Source organism: Dicentrarchus labrax, unplaced genomic scaffold, assembly GCF_905237075.1.
Source record: "Dicentrarchus labrax unplaced genomic scaffold, dlabrax2021, whole genome shotgun sequence".
NCBI classification, from domain to species: domain Eukaryota; kingdom Metazoa; phylum Chordata; class Actinopteri; family Moronidae; genus Dicentrarchus; species Dicentrarchus labrax.
Genome location: NW_026136717.1, coordinates 486,482 through 497,135, shown reverse-complemented (window position 1 = coordinate 497,135; position 10,654 = coordinate 486,482).

Here is a 10,654-nt window from a genome sequence, read left to right as displayed (position 1 = left end):
TCCAAGGCAAACTTGGCTTTGATGCACAAGTTGAAAACACCTGTAGCTTTGATCTTTTGTAAAAGAATGCCACACACAACTACACAATAGCCCTTACATACTCAAATAGCTGCTCTCCAAAAAAAAAAAAAGGATCACAGGTCATCTTGACTTCGGGGTGAACAAAAACAAAGTCTGACACTGTTTATAAATCTGTCCTGGAGTTTATGCAGGTGCAGTCAGTACTAATGCTATAAGTGAGCCTAACAGCTCCCAGATCATTCTTTCTCTGGCAAGATGGCGAAAAGGTCATATTCACTGAATGAAGCACTTGAGTATGTGATGGGCTCGGTGAGGGAAGATGGAGAGAAATCCTTTGCGCTTGAGGAGGAGACATCTTCTACCCAAGATGAGGACACGTCCTCTCCTGAAGATGAGGGGACACCCTCCTCAGAGGATGACAGCAACACCACTGATGAGGAGTACCAGCCAGTGCCTGATTCCTCTTCCTCAGGGGAAGAGGACGATACAGACACAGCGGTGGAGGCCGAGCAGCTGATGGCAGAGACAGTGGAGCCGGCGGGTGAGTGGATGTCTCATCATTGGAAAATTATGTGGTTTCACACTGCTGAAGAGACACTGCACTACAATCCAGTACCCACTGGTATCACCCCAGGGCCCACCCTTTATGCAGTTGCACGCATCAGCAACCTGAGTTCTGCCCCTTATCTGTCAGTTTCCACCTCAGAAAGCTTCACAGCGGTGAATTTTACATTTTACAGTGGTTTTCTGTGTTCCAACTGCAGCTACGCCTTTTCGACAAAAGAGGGAATACTTGACCACAGAATAATTCATTTTGGACTTGCAAAGCTTCACAGTGGCATAATTAAAGTGATGGATGAAGTGGTTTGGTGTGGCTCTCTCACTTAGTTTAGCTGTAATGGACAAAACTATGAAAAGTGAATTTTTTGTGTTTCCCATGTAATTCTGGCTTTTTCCTGTTTCACATGCAATTCTGTGGGACTTTGGTGTTTTTCCACCTAAGAGTGCCAGGCTGAGAAAACAAGCTTTTTCACACAAGCTGCCATGCTCTTCCAGAAGCACCTATCTGCCAGTTTCCACCTCAGGAAGCTTCACAGCGGTGACTTTTACATTATAGAGTGGTTTGGTGTGGCTCTCTCACTTAGTTTGGCTGTAATGGACAAAATTATTAAAAGTGACTTTTTTGCGTTTCCCATGTAATTCTGGCTTTTTCCTGTTTCACATGCAATTCTGTGGGACTTTGGTGTTTTTCCACCTAAGTGTGCCAGGCTGAGAAAACAAGCTTTTTCACACAAGCTGCCATTCTCTTCCAGAAGCACCTATCTGCCAGTTTCCACCTCAGTAAGCTTCACAGAGGGGACTTGTATATTATAGAGTGGTTTGGTGTGGCTCTGTCACTTAGTTTGGCTGTAATGCACAAAACTATTAAAAGTGACTTTTCTGCGTTTCCCATGTAATTCTGGCTTTTTCTTGTTTCACATGCAATTCTGTGGGACTTTGGTGTTTTTCCACCTAAGTGTGCCGAATGAGCTTCTCAGGCTGAGAAAACAAGCTTTTTCACACAAGCTGCCATTCTCTTCCAGAAGCACCTATGTGCCAGTTTCCACCTCAGGAAGCCTCACAGCGGCGACTTGTACATTATAGAGTGGTTTGGTGTGGCTCTGTCACTTAGTTTGGCTGTAATGCACAAAACTATTAAAAGTGACTTTTCTGCGTTTCCCATGTAATTCTGGCTTTTTCTTGTTTCACATGCAATTCTGTGGGACTTTGGTGTTTTTCCACCTATGTGTGCTGAATGAGCTTCTCAGGCTGAGAAAACAAGCTTTTTCACACAAGCTGCCATTCTCTTCCAGAAGCACCTATGTACCAATTTCCACCTCAGGAAGCCTAGCAAGCGGGACTTGTACATTATAGAGTGGTTTCTGTGTTCCAACTGAAGTTACACTTTTTCGACAAAAGAGGGCACACTTGACCACAGAATAATTCATTCTGGACTTGCAAAGCTTCACACTGGCATAATTAAAGTGATGGATAAAGTGGTTTGGTGTGGCTCTGTCACTTAGTTTGGCTGTAATGCACAAAACTATTAAAAGTGACTTTTCTGCGTTTCCCATGTAATTCTGGCTTTTTCTTGTTTCACATGCAATTCTGTGGGACTTTGGTGTTTTTCCACCTAAGTGTGCCGAATGAGCTTCTCAGGCTGAGAAAACAAGCTTTTTTCACACAAGCTGCCATTCTCTTCCAGAAGCACCTATGTGCCAGTTTCCACCTCAGGAAGCCTCACAGCGGCGACTTGTACATTATAGAGTGGTTTGGTGTGGCTCTGTCACTTAGTTTGGCTGTAATGCACAAAACTATTAAAAGTGACTTTTCTGCGTTTCCCATGTAATTCTGGCTTTTTCTTGTTTCACATGCAATTCTGTGGGACTTTGGTGTTTTTCCACCTAAGTGTGCCGAATGAGCTTCTCAGGCTGAGAAAACAAGCTTTTTCACACAAGCTGCCATTCTCTTCCAGAAGCACCTATGTGCCAGTTTCCACCTCAGGAAGCTTCACAGCGGCGACTTGTACATTATAGAGTGGTTTGGTGTGGCTCTGTCACTTAGTTTGGCTGTAATGCACAAAACTATTAAAAGTGACTTTTCTGCGTTTCCCATGTAATTCTGGCTTTTTCTTGTTTCACATGCAATTCTGTGGGACTTTGGTGTTTTTCCACCTAAGTGTGCCGAATGAGCTTCTCAGGCTGAGAAAACAAGCTTTTTCACACAAGCTGCCATTCTCTTCCAGAAGCACCTATGTGCCAGTTTCCACCTCAGGAAGCCTCACAGCGGTGACTTGTACATTATAGAGTGGTTTTCTGTGTTCCAACTGAAGTTACACTTTTTCGACAAAAGAGGGCACACTTGACAACAGAATAATTCATTCTGGACTTGCAAAGCTTCACACTGGAATAATTAAAGTGATGGATAAAGTGGTTTGGTGTGGCTCTGTCACTTAGTTTGGCTGTAATGCACAAAACTATTAAAAGTGACTTTTCTGCGTTTCCCATGTAATTCTGGCTTTTTCTTGTTTCACATGCAATTCTGTGGGACTTTGGTGTTTTTCCACCTAAGTGTGCTGAATGAGCTTCTCAGGCTGAGAAAACAAGCTTTTTCACACAAGCTGCCATTCTCTTCCAGAAGCACCTATGTGCCAATTTCCACCTCAGGAAGCCTCACAGCGGTGACTTGTACATTATAGAGTGGTTTTCTGTGTTCCAACTGAAGTTACACTTTTTCGACAAAAGAGGGCACACTTGACCACAGAATAATTCATTCTGGACTTGCAAAGCTTCACACTGGCATAATTAAAGTGATGGATAAAGTGGTTTGGTGTGGCTCTGTCACTTAGTTTGGCTGTAATGCACAAAACTATTAAAAGTGACTTTTCTGTGTTTCCCATGTAATTCTGGCTTTTTCTTGTTTCAAATGCAATTCTGTGGGACTTTGGTGATTTTCCACCTCAGTGTGCCGAATGAGCTTCTCAGGCTGAGAAAACAAGCTTTTTCACACAAGCTGCCATTCTCTTCCAGAAGCACCTATGTGCCAGTTTCCACCTCAGGAAGCCTCACAACGGCGACTTGTACATTATAGAGTGGTTTGGTGTGGCTCTGTCACTTAGTTTGGCTGTAATGCACAAAACTATTAAAAGTGACTTTTCTGCGTTTCCCATGTAATTCTGGCTTTTTCTTGTTTCACATGCAATTCTGTGGGACTTTGGTGTTTTTCCGCCTAAGTGTGCCGAATGAGCTTCTCAGGCTGAGAAAACAAGCTTTTTCACACAAGCTGCCATTCTCTTCCAGAAGCACCTATTGTGCCAGTTTCCACCTCAGGAAGCTTCACAGCGGCGACTTGTACATTATAGAGTGGTTTGGTGTGGCTCTGTCACTTAGTTTGGCTGTAATGCACAAAACTATTAAAAGTGACTTTTCTGTGTTTCCCCATGTAATTCTGGCTTTTTCTTGTTTCACATGCAATTCTGTGGGACTTTGGTGTTTTTCCACCTAAGTGTGCCGAATGAGCTTCTCAGGCTGAGAAAACAAGCTTTTTCACACAAGCTGCCATTCTCTTCCAGAAGCACCTATGTGCCAGTTTCCACCTCAGGAAGCCTCACAGCGGTGACTTGTACATTATAGAGTGGTTTTCTGTGTTCCAACTGAAGTTACACTTTTTCGACAAAAGAGGGCACACTTGACCACAGAATAATTCATTCTGGACTTGCAAAGCTTCACACTGGAATAATTAAAGTGATGGATAAAGTGGTTTGGTGTGGCTCTGTCACTTAGTTTGGCTGTAATGCACAAAACTATTAAAAGTGACTTTTCTGCGTTTCCCATGTAATTCTGGCTTTTTCTTGTTTCACATGCAATTCTGTGGGACTTTGGTGTTTTTCCACCTAAGTGTGCTGAATGAGCTTCTCAGGCTGAGAAAACAAGCTTTTTCACACAAGCTGCCATTCTCTTCCAGAAGCACCTATGTGCCAATTTCCACCTCAGGAAGCCTCACAGCGGTGACTTGTACATTATAGAGTGGTTTTCTGTGTTCCAACTGAAGTTACACTTTTTCGACAAAAGAGGGCACACTTGACCACAGAATAATTCATTCTGGACTTGCAAAGCTTCACACTGGCATAATTAAAGTGATGGATAAAGTGGTTTGGTGTGGCTCTGTCACTTAGTTTGGCTGTAATGCACAAAACTATTAAAAGTGACTTTTCTGTGTTTCCCATGTAATTCTGGCTTTTTCTTGTTTCAAATGCAATTCTGTGGGACTTTGGTGATTTTCCACCTCAGTGTGCCGAATGAGCTTCTCAGGCTGAGAAAACAAGCTTTTTCACACAAGCTGCCATTCTCTTCCAGAAGCACCTATGTGCCAGTTTCCACCTCAGGAAGCCTCACAACGGCGACTTGTACATTATAGAGTGGTTTGGTGTGGCTCTGTCACTTCGTTTGGCTGTAATGCACAAAACTATTAAAAGTGACTTTTCTGCGTTTCCCATGTAATTCTGGCTTTTTCTTGTTTCACATGCAATTCTGTGGGACTTTGGTGTTTTTCCACCTAAGTGTGCCGAATGAGCTTCTCAGGCTGAGAAAACAAGCTTTTTTCACACAAGCTGCCATTCTCTTCCAGAAGCACCTATGTGCCAATTTCCACCTCAGGAAGCCTCACAGCGGTGACTTGTACATTATAGAGTGGTTTTCTGTGTTCCAACTGAAGTTACACTTTTTCGACATAAGAGGGCACACTTGACCACAGAATAATTCATTCTGGACTTGCAAAGCTTGACACTGGCTTAATTAAAGTGAAAAATAAAGTGGTTTGGTGTGGCTCTGTCACTTAGTTTGGCTGTAATGCACAAAACTATTAAAAGTGACTTTTCTGCGTTTCCCATGTAATTCTGGCTTTTTCTTGTTTCACATACAATTCTGTGGGACTTTGGTGTTTTTCCACCTAAGTGTGCCGAATGAGCTTCTCAGGCTGAGAAAACAAGCTTTTTCACACAAGCTGCCATTCTCTTCCAGAAGCACCTATGTGCCAATTTCCACCTCAGGAAGCCTCACAGCGGTGACTTGTACATTATAGAGTGGTTTTCTGTGTTCCAACTGAAGTTACACTTTTTCGACAAAAGAGGGCACACTTGACCACAGAATAATTCATTCTGGACTTGCAAAGCTTCACACTGGCATAATTAAAGTGATGGATAAAGTGGTTTGGTGTGGCTCTGTCACTTAGTTTGGCTGTAATGCACAAAACTATTAAAAGTGACTTTTCTGTGTTTCCCATGTAATTCTGGCTTTATCTTGTTTCAAATGCAATTCTGTGGGACTTTGGTGATTTTCCACCTCAGTGTGCCGAATGAGCTTCTCAGGCTGAGAAAACAAGCTTTTTCACACAAGCTGCCATTCTCTTCCAGAAGCACCTATGTGCCAGTTTCCACCTCAGGAAGCCTCACAACGGCGACTTGTACATTATAGAGTGGTTTGGTGTGGCTCTGTCACTTAGTTTGGCTGTAATGCACAAAACTATTAAAAGTGACTTTTCTGCGTTTCCCATGTAATTCTGGCTTTTTCTTGTTTCACATGCAATTCTGTGGGACTTTGGTGTTTTTCCACCTAAGTGTGCCGAATGAGCTTCTCAGGCTGAGAAAACAAGCTTTTTCACACAAGCTGCCATTCTCTTCCAGAAGCACCTATGTGCCAATTTCCACCTCAGGAAGCCTCACAGCGGTGACTTGTACATTATAGAGTGGTTTTCTGTGTTCCAACTGAAGTTACACTTTTTCGACATAAGAGGGCACACTTGACCACAGAATAATTCATTCTGGACTTGCAAAGCTTCACACTGGCATAATTAAAGTGATGGATAAAGTGGTTTGGTGTGGCTCTGTCACTTAGTTTGGCTGTAATGCACAAAACTATTAAAAGTGACTTTTCTGTGTTTCCCATGTAATTCTGGCTTTTTCTTGTTTCAAATGCAATTCTGTGGGACTTTGGTGATTTTCCACCTAAGTGTGCCGAATGAGCTTCTCAGGCTGAGAAAACAAGCTTTTTTCACACAAGCTGCCATTCTCTTCCAGAAGCACCTATTGTGCCAGTTTCCACCTCAGGAAGCTTCACAGCGGCGACTTGTACATTATAGAGTGGTTTGGTGTGGCTCTGTCACTTAGTTTGGCTGTAATGCACAAAACTATTAAAAGTGACTTTTCTGTGTTTCCCATGTAATTCTGGCTTTTTCTTGTTTCACATGCAATTCTGTGGGACTTTGGTGTTTTTCCACCTAAGTGTGCCGAATGAGCTTCTCAGGCTGAGAAAACAAGGTTTTTCACACAAGCTGCCATTCTCTTCCAGAAGCACCTATGTGCCAGTTTCCACCTCAGGAAGCCTCACAGCGGTGACTTGTACATTATAGAGTGGTTTTCTGTGTTCCAACTGAAGTTACACTTTTTCGACAAAAGAGGGCACACTTGACCACAGAATAATTCATTCTGGACTTGCAAAGCTTCACACTGGAATAATTAAAGTGATGGATAAAGTGGTTTGGTGTGGCTCTGTCACTTAGTTTGGCTGTAATGCACAAAACTATTAAAAGTGACTTTTCTGCGTTTCCCATGTAATTCTGGCTTTTTCTTGTTTCACATGCAATTCTGTGGGACTTTGGTGTTTTTCCACCTAAGTGTGCTGAATGAGCTTCTCAGGCTGAGAAAACAAGCTTTTCACACAAGCTGCCATTCTCTTCCAGAAGCACCTATGTGCCAATTTCCACCTCAGGAAGCCTCACAGCGGTGACTTGTACATTATAGAGTGGTTTTCTGTGTTCCAACTGAAGTTACACTTTTTCGACAAAAGAGGGCACACTTGACCACAGAATAATTCATTCTGGACTTGCAAAGCTTCACACTGGCATAATTAAAGTGATGGATAAAGTGGTTTGGTGTGGCTCTGTCACTTAGTTTGGCTGTAATGCACAAAACTATTAAAAGTGACTTTTCTGTGTTTCCCATGTAATTCTGGCTTTTTCTTGTTTCAAATGCAATTCTGTGGGACTTTGGTGATTTTCCACCTCAGTGTGCCGAATGAGCTTCTCAGGCTGAGAAAACAAGCTTTTTCACACAAGCTGCCATTCTCTTCCAGAAGCACCTATGTGCCAGTTTCCACCTCAGGAAGCCTCACAACGGCGACTTGTACATTATAGAGTGGTTTGGTGTGGCTCTGTCACTTCGTTTGGCTGTAATGCACAAAACTATTAAAAGTGACTTTTCTGCGTTTCCCATGTAATTCTGGCTTTTTCTTGTTTCACATGCAATTCTGTGGGACTTTGGTGTTTTTCCACCTAAGTGTGCCGAATGAGCTTCTCAGGCTGAGAAAACAAGCTTTTTCACACAAGCTGCCATTCTCTTCCAGAAGCACCTATGTGCCAATTTCCACCTCAGGAAGCCTCACAGCGGTGACTTGTACATTATAGAGTGGTTTTCTGTGTTCCAACTGAAGTTACACTTTTTCGACATAAGAGGGCACACTTGACCACAGAATAATTCATTCTGGACTTGCAAAGCTTGACACTGGCTTAATTAAAGTGAAAAATAAAGTGGTTTGGTGTGGCTCTGTCACTTAGTTTGGCTGTAATGCACAAAACTATTAAAAGTGACTTTTCTGCGTTTCCCATGTAATTCTGGCTTTTTCTTGTTTCACATACAATTCTGTGGGACTTTGGTGTTTTTCCACCTAAGTGTGCCGAATGAGCTTCTCAGGCTGAGAAAACAAGCTTTTTCACACAAGCTGCCATTCTCTTCCAGAAGCACCTATGTGCCAATTTCCACCTCAGGAAGCCTCACAGCGGTGACTTGTACATTATAGAGTGGTTTTCTGTGTTCCAACTGAAGTTACACTTTTTCGACAAAAGAGGGCACACTTGACCACAGAATAATTCATTCTGGACTTGCAAAGCTTCACACTGGCATAATTAAAGTGATGGATAAAGTGGTTTGGTGTGGCTCTGTCACTTAGTTTGGCTGTAATGCACAAAACTATTAAAAGTGACTTTTCTGCGTTTCCCATGTAATTCTGGCTTTATCTTGTTTCACATGCAATTCTGTGGGACTTTGGTGTTTTTCCACCTAAGTGTGCCGAATGAGCTTCTCAGGCTGAGAAAACAAGCTTTTTCACACAAGCTGCCATTCTCTTCCAGAAGCACCTATGTGCCAGTTTCCACCTCAGGAAGCCTCACAGCGGCGACTTGTACATTATAGAGTGGTTTGGTGTGGCTCTGTCACTTAGTTTGGCTGTAATGCACAAAACTATTAAAAGTGACTTTTCTGCGTTTCCCATGTAATTCTGGCTTTTTCTTGTTTCACATGCAATTCTGTGGGACTTTGGTGTTTTTCCACCTAAGTGTGCCGAATGAGCTTCTCAGGCTGAGAAAACAAGCTTTTTCACACAAGCTGCCATTCTCTTCCAGAAGCACCTATGTGCCAATTTCCACCTCAGGAAGCCTCACAGCGGTGACTTGTACATTATAGAGTGGTTTTCTGTGTTCCAACTGAAGTTACACTTTTTCGACATAAGAGGGCACACTTGACCACAGAATAATTCATTCTGGACTTGCAAAGCTTCACACTGGCTTAATTAAAGTGAAAAATAAAGTGGTTTGGTGTGGCTCTGTCACTTAGTTTGGCAGTAATGCACAAAACTATTAAAAGTGACTTTTCTGTGTTTCCCATGTAATTCTGGCTTTTTCTTGTTTCAAATGCAATTCTGTGGGACTTTGGTGATTTTCCTCCTAAGTGTGCCGAATGAGCTTCTCAGGCTGAGAAAACAAGCTTTTTCACACAAGCTGCCATTCTCTTCCAGAAGAACCTATGTGCCAGTTTCCACCTCAGGAAGCCTCACAGCGGCGAGTTGTACATTATAGAGTGGTTTGGTGTGGCTCTGTCACTTAGTTTGGCTGTAATGCACAAAACTATTAAAAGTGACTTTTCTGCGTTTCCCATGTAATTCTGGCTTTTTCTTGTTTCACATGCAATTCTGTGGGACTTTGGTGTTTTTCCACCTAAGTGTGCCGAATGAGCTTCTCAGGCTGAGAAAACAAGCTTTTTCACACAAGCTGCCATTCTCTTCCAGAAGAACCTATGTGCCAGTTTCCACCTCAGGAAGCCTCACAGCGGCGACTTGTACATTATAGAGTGGTTTGGTGTGGCTCTGTCACTTAGTTTGGCTGTAATGCACAAAACTATTAAAAGTGACTTTTCTGCGTTTCCCATGTAATTCTGGCTTTTTCTTGTTTCACATGCAATTCTGTGGGACTTTGGTGTTTTTCCACCTAAGTGTGCCGAATGAGCTTCTCAGGCTGAGAAAACAAGCTTTTTCACACAAGCTGCCATTCTCTTCCAGAAGCACCTATGTGCCAGTTTCCACCTCAGGAAGCCTCACAGCGGCGACTTGTACATTATAGAGTGGTTTGGTGTGGCTCTGTCACTTAGTTTGGCTGTAATGCACAAAACTATTAAAAGTGACTTTTCTGCGTTTCCCCATGTAATTCTGGCTTTTTCTTGTTTCACATGCAATTCTGTGGGACTTTGGTGTTTTTCCACCTAAGTGTGCCGAATGAGCTTCTCAGGCTGAGAAAACAAGCTTTTTCACACAAGCTGCCATTCTCTTCCAGAAGCACCTATGTGCCAGTTTCCACCTCAGGAAGCCTCACAGCAGCGACTTGTACATTATAGAGTGGTTTGGTGTGGCTCTGTCACTTAGTTTGGCTGTAATGCACAAAACTATTAAAAGTGACTTTTCTGCGTTTCCCATGTAATTCTGGCTTTTTTCTTGTTTCACATGCAATTCTGTGGGACTTTGGTGTTTTTCCACCTAAGTGTGCCGAATGAGCTTCTCAGGCTGAGAAAACAAGCTTTTTCACACAAGCTGCCATTCTCTTCCAGAAGCACCTATGTGCCAGTTTCCACCTCAGGAAGCCTCACAGCGGTGACTTGTACATTATAGAGTGGTTTTCTGTGTTCCAACTGAAGTTACACTTTTTTCGACAAAAGAGGGCACACTTGACCACAGAATAATTCATTCTGGACTTGCAAAGCTTCACACTGGCATAA